The sequence below is a fragment of the Cyprinodon variegatus genome, unplaced genomic scaffold, assembly GCF_000732505.1.
Source record: "Cyprinodon variegatus isolate N-32 unplaced genomic scaffold, C_variegatus-1.0 Scaffold376, whole genome shotgun sequence".
NCBI lineage: Eukaryota > Metazoa > Chordata > Actinopteri > Cyprinodontiformes > Cyprinodontidae > Cyprinodon > Cyprinodon variegatus.
In genome coordinates, this window is record NW_015150829.1 from 567,157 (window position 1) to 573,572 (window position 6,416).

General features: G+C 43.2%; 1 protein-coding gene across 27 annotated transcripts in view; it reads right to left on the reverse strand.

Moving 5' to 3' along the window:
- The window catches only part of LOC107092344 (CUGBP Elav-like family member 2), a 312,350-nt gene that overhangs the window by 287,532 nt on the left and 18,402 nt on the right, over positions 1-6,416 (reverse strand). The window lies entirely within an intron of this gene.

A 6,416-nucleotide genomic window follows, 5' to 3' on the forward strand; every position in this document is an offset into this window, starting at 1 on the left:
TGTTTTGTTTTTTACTTAGCAGCTTATTGTGTGGTTTAAGATTATATTTATGCATCAGAGTGTTTTTCTGTAACCTTCATTGATTTTAATCTAATCTCTTGGTTGATGCATTTTCTGAGTAGAAAAGGTGGAAGTGATGGACAGTGTATTCCTGGCTTTAATGGCTTCAAGCCATCAGCAAACAGACTTTAAATATAAAGAAAACTCCTGTGGAAGCTGCAGTAAATAAGAAGCAACAGAAAACATTAGAAGAGTGTTAATAAGGATAAGTTGATGAAACAATTAATTTTTAATAAAATGTTTTCTAAAGTGCATCAGTGGTGAGAGGCTAAAGTTGTTCAAAATAAGGCGATCAGTTAGTATCCTTTCCAGGTTGTCAGCATCCAGACGGTTAAACTATCTGCTTCCTCTATGGAATAATATCGCTGCTTTGAGCTCATAGGCTTCCTTACATTCCTCTCCAACCCAAAGAGCTTTAATCTCTCAGAGGGCTGCTGGGCGACCGAGCTAACTCACATTAGCATATATCTGCATATTTTCCATTAGGCTCCACTTGTTGCCTTTTCACGGAGAGCCTGGATACGCTGATGATCCTTTCCTCCCTTCCTGCGCCGCCGTGTTTCACCTGATTTCCTCTCAGGGTCGTAGCGGACAGCAGCCCCAGGTGTCCCCCTCTGACCCGCCCCACAGTCTCCGAAGGTTCCTATGGGTTTCAAACCCTCCACCGTCCTCCAGGTGTTCAACAGGAGTCCATCAGAAGCTCACGGTGACGCCTCCGCCTGCCGGCGAAGCACCAACATCCTGACTGACCAGCAGGTGGTCCTCCAGCACAGATGAGTCCAACCTTTCAGAGGAGCTTCTGGTCATCTGATCCAGTCAGTCCTTATTTTCCTCCTTCATATTAAAAATGTCTTTGAGAACAAAATGGAGCTGATTGGTTTTGATTCAGAGTCAACGACGGCAGCAGCAGCCGCGGTCCGATCCAGAGAACCAGCCATGGTAAACCAGAGGATGAAATCATCAATCCATTCAGCCCGCAGTGACCAAGCACTAATTAGATTAATATGTGATCAAGCATTCAATCAGACCCATTCAGCTGCAGAGCTCAGGAGGAACGGAAACATGCAGATGAGATGAGTGAAGAAGAAAACAATGACGGCCTGCAGCGCGTAAACACGTCTGATGAGGGGAAAAGGTACTGAAATAAATGCCTGTGACCTCTGACCTCCACCAGCTGAGGGACATCGTCTGAAGGGATGGGTAGCATTGCCTAGCAACAGTAGGGCGTAGCTGACATGTCCACAGAGCGTGATTAATTGCTGGGGAGTAAATAACACATGATGCAGGTGAGTGAGGACTTTATGTCTGCGCTTTGACTAGGCCATCCATCCCAGCTCCACTCATATTTAAACTCCAAAACAGAAATATTTCCATAGTTTTGGTTTCTTTACAGTTGTTTTTGCTTCTGACGGCTAATAAAACCTGTAAATTTGATCATTTATGTCATCCCAGCCTACAACCTCTCCTCCTCATAAACTAGTAATCTCTAAAATAAATTTTTTTTTCTGCAAACAGTGGCCTTCTCTCAATCTGTGCACTTGTGCGTTCTCGTAAAAAACGTCATCATCCTCAGCCCTAGTACTGTTCCAATTCACAAGAACAGCAGACAGAGAACGGACAAAGTCCCCGGATGTTGTTCTCGCCCCTCCCTCTTTACCCAGCATGCATCAGAGCAGACTTGTCCGGTCTTGAGATTGAAAGCTGTCCCAGAATGCACTGCAGCAGCAGCTTTAAATGGAGAGCTCACAGAGCTAAGAGTATTAAGTTCTAAGATCATTTGAGGCAAGAAAATAATACTGTTAAGCATCAATAAATGGCCCATTTACTGACTTAATGTGTAATTTAATGTTGAGAGGACCGTGGCAACCAGCCGACTTCCGCGGCTAACGGCAGCCAGCGCTAACGTCAGCCCGTCTGCATCAGGCCTCTCTTGGCATAGCCGTGTGTGAAGAACCGCTGGCTCTGATGGCTATTTTTTGTTTTATTTGGCAAAATGTTCACTTGGTTTGTGTTTATCTGACAGTGTTCATTATTATTCCCCCACTAAATGGAAAAAGTAAAAATGTATTCTTATCTAGAGACTATTAATAACAGGAGGTGAAATGCAGCTACAGACGAGCGAGCGTGTGGTGATGTCATCAGTACGCTTCTCTTCCAATAGACCCATATTTATGATGCGTGCTCCTGTTCTCCCAGAGTCCAGACCTCTTCTCAAGAACATACTTGGCGAGGAAACAAGTCCGTACTCCTGTTCTTATGAATTGAGAAACGGCCAGTGTCTTTATGGCACCAAAAGGTTCCCTCTAAACTAAAACAACCCAAACAGCAGTCAGGTTTACACCCGGTCGGCATGGATTTTTGGATTTTAACACTTTACTTACACAATTCAAAGAATAGAATTAAATTATTGATGTTAAACAAAGTCAGTTAAAAAGAACTATTAAGGTAAAACCAAGTGTCAGCTAAACATGATTAAATGAGGAGCTTGTTATACTAAATCTCCATCATCTGAAACAGTACATTAAATTTTGTTAAAACCCAATAGCTGAATAAAATTGTCCAAGTTCTGTGTGGCTCTGTTGAATAAAGCCTTATTCTGGCTTTAACGTTGCAGGACAAGTAAACGGCCATCTTTGCTTCATTGATTCAAAAATGTAAAAGTCGGGCCTTGGCTTATTTTTCCTATTCTTGCAAACTCCTCCTATAAAAAGAGCGTTTGTAAAACCCGTCCCAAAAAGACTAAAAACACTAATTAAAAGGCTAAAGAGTGTCTTTAATCCTATGCACTCCATAAAAACATGGGGCACATTTTCAGACAGAAGCACAAAGGACACTCGTTTAAAACATTACGATTAATAACCAATAAAAACAAGTTTGTGGCGAGTGTAAAATCCTCCACTGGATGATCTGGTCTGCATGAGAAAACAGCACAAACAGAAAGAGGCGGACTTAGACTCCTGCTCAACAGTCTGTATCTCATATCTATGCGACAATCCAGTTATTAAATGTAATGAATATTCTGACATTTCATTCATGAACCTCAGCTGAAACATTTTTATTATACAGTAAATGTCTATTTTATATCAGAATTACTCAAAGTTTCAAAATGACAGAAATGTAGAGATCAGATCATTTTTCTAACATCTCATATGTTTATATCCCTTTTTTTAGCCTTTCACACATCTGCCTATTGAACGGTCAACTGGTCCTTTAATGACTCATATAAAAGGTCATTGTCCATTTAGACTTTCACTTCCTGGTTTCAGAATCTCAATGTTTCTCCCTTTTTTCCTCCAAATGTAACTTTGACCTTCATCAGGCCACAGGAGGTCATCTTCAGCCCAGCTTTTTAAAGCTCCTTCTCCCCGTCTAAGAGGACAGCCAGGTATCGGTATCAGGGCCAAAAAATGGCATCGGCACAACACTAATTATATCTGTTTTCCATGATGTCACAGAAGAAAGGAGAGCTTAAAAAATCTGATACTGTTTCCCTTTTTGACTTCAGAAGCTGTGAAAAACCATCCTCAGAGATAGGAACCTTAGATACTAGGACAGGAAGAACCAATTAAAAATCAGCGGGGTCCGAATAAAGAAAACCAACAACCAGGAAAGGTCAGGTACTTTAAACCGAATTTAACACATCCATGCATCCATGTTATACCTTAACTTAACATTTTAAAACCTGAACTGACCGTGTGTTATTATTTTTTCTTTCTTTTTTCTGTCTGAATGTTCGCAGTGGGCTTTATGCTGCCCTGCGAGGCTTTAAACCTGGGTTTAATGGAGACTAAGCCATTCTAAAGCACATATCAATTTGCTCATTATGAGCCTGGATCCATATTTATGTTTGATTCTGTTCATGGTGGAGAATCCTGCTTCACAGCAGCAGGTTGAGCCAAACATCCTCTAAATGTTCAGGATCATCTTTGAGCGCCATTTTACTTTTCTTCCACCAGTTCACCACAGTTCTTCCAGCAGTCAACGCTTTCTTTCACTTTACCATATTAACAGGAGAAGCAGCGCAAGCGAAATTCGAGACTGTCGACGGACAACATCTGGTAATTCCTAAATGTTTTAAATCAGGTTGGGTCCGGATTAGCCAGCAGGTGGGTCCGGTGGGTTTAGAAAGATCTGACTCTAAGGAGAGAAACCAAATCTTCTCATTATTTGGCTAAAAACAGAAGAACTTCAGTCTGATTTAGTGCTGCACAGTCTGGAGGTGTGTGCGCAAACTTCTGCTACCTACTTTTGCTACCTTTCTGATTGTCTCTGCAAGAGGGACAGAGAGGTGAGCAGCCTGCAGAGCAGAGCTATGCATGGTTGGTATTGGTCAATCATAAACTCCTCCCCCTTTAGAGGTCAGAGGACTTTTCACTGGAAGGATCAGACAGAGGAGACGAGCCGTTCGATGTTTTTAGCTCATATTTTAGGTCTTTAATGATGAACTGTTTTTTTTAATCAAAGATGAAGCTGTTCAGGAAAAAATATGTTCACCCTATTAAGATGAACTTCATTTTAACTTAAAGTCAAACACAAAATGTTATTTTTTTTGCCTTCCCTGCAGAACAATTAGTCCCATTTTCCAAATGGAGTATAATTGCGGATGCTTTATTAGCTTGGTATAACAGGATGAGGAGTGGGGCTTTCAACTAGAAAGCTCACTGAAGACGGCGCCAAAAAAACATCAGCATTCACCTTTTCCCTCGCTGCCTAATTTTCTGTGGGGCGCTAATCAAGCGCTTGTCTCTGCTCATGAATTTAGAGGGAAACCTCGAGCATTTAAATGTGCATTTAATTGCGTCGGTTCTGGAAGCGTCGTTAAGTAAGAGCTGAGAAATACATTTCTTAATGCGACTTAGTGATGCCCGGCAAATCAAAGACCATCAAGCGAATTAATGAGGGTGAGCGGTGAGCGCATTAAGAGTAGAGACGAAGCGTCTCCATAAACAAACACGCATCTCTCAATGAGACGGCAGAGACAGAGGGACGGCCGACAAAATGGAATAAAGAGACGAGTCTGTCAATAGCATGGTATGCTATCTATTCCAGCACAATGCGCCCACTTTAACAGTGTAAACACTCACAAACACCTTCTCTCTGCTTCTGCAGCAGCATTCCTCTGCTGATGAATAGAGCTATGAAAGCTTCTAAAGAAGACGGGCCGATTGGCAGGGGCTGTGGGGGAGAAGGCAGCCGAGGAGAAAGACGAGAACTAGAAAAATGAAACCTTTCTGTTATTAAAAGCTGCTGTTGTTAAGTAGCCTTTCAGTTATTAACGGAGCTGCCGCTTTCATCCGCCGGCATGCGGGCGCCGATACAGCTTCTGATGGCCTCCTCTTCCTTTGTGCCTCCAAACACACTCAAACAAACGCACCGCAGGTATGCAGCGGTAATTGTTGCGCCGGTGAGGGAGCAGGTCACAGCTAAGGATGTGTGAATAAAACTAAACGGTGTGAGGCCATCCGGGAGCTTCACAGCGAGAATCGACCATCGAGACCGAAGAATCAACCTGGAAACAGCAGCAAGCGTCACCCAAAGACGCCTTTTTTCTCTTTCCTGATGGAGGCGGCCTCTGGGGGGAGCTGCAGGTGTTCACTGGGGCCCCTGCGGCTCTCAGGCCAGACCTAATTCAGGGGCGGCTCTTTCTTCCGTCTCTTCAGCTGTCAAGTGCTTGTCAAGTCTCAGCAATAAAGCAGAGGAGATAAGGAGGGAGATCTGAGATAGTCGGGATTGAGCTGTAGGCAATAAGAGAGGAGCTTTTAGGACGTTATCCAGTCTGTGTTTGCAGCTCCAATGAGACAGGCTGGTGGGGCAGACTGGGGGATCCAAACACGCCACTGTCAGTCTAAAATCTGCATCTGCAGAGCAAACAGGAACTGATAGAAATCCCCCAACTGGAAGGTTAGAAAGTCACTTTTCGATCCAACAGGAGAAAAAAATTGATCCACAGATTTTTTTCTACCTCAGTCTGCATCCAGGTGGACTTTGACTAGGCCATTCTAACCGGCAAACACTAGCTGATCCGCCAGCGCCACCTTTCAGCATCGATCCTACCTGCAGACCCAAACATTCGGTTCTAGTCCCATTGGACCAGAGGACGTGTCCGTCTTCTCCTACCAAGTCTTCCACAGAGGCCAGATTAAAAACAATGAATTGTCTGACCTCTGACCTCATGTTTAATCACTAATTAAAAACCGAATAAAGAGAAAATCTCTACCTAAAATGTGAAAAAATGACGTTTGAATGTTTTACTGAAGGACTGAATCTCAGAACCATGAAGGAGGTTTCTTCATTTCCCTGCAGAGACAAGGGCCTGACATTACTGGTAGCACTGGTGGAGATAAAGCACAGGTAAA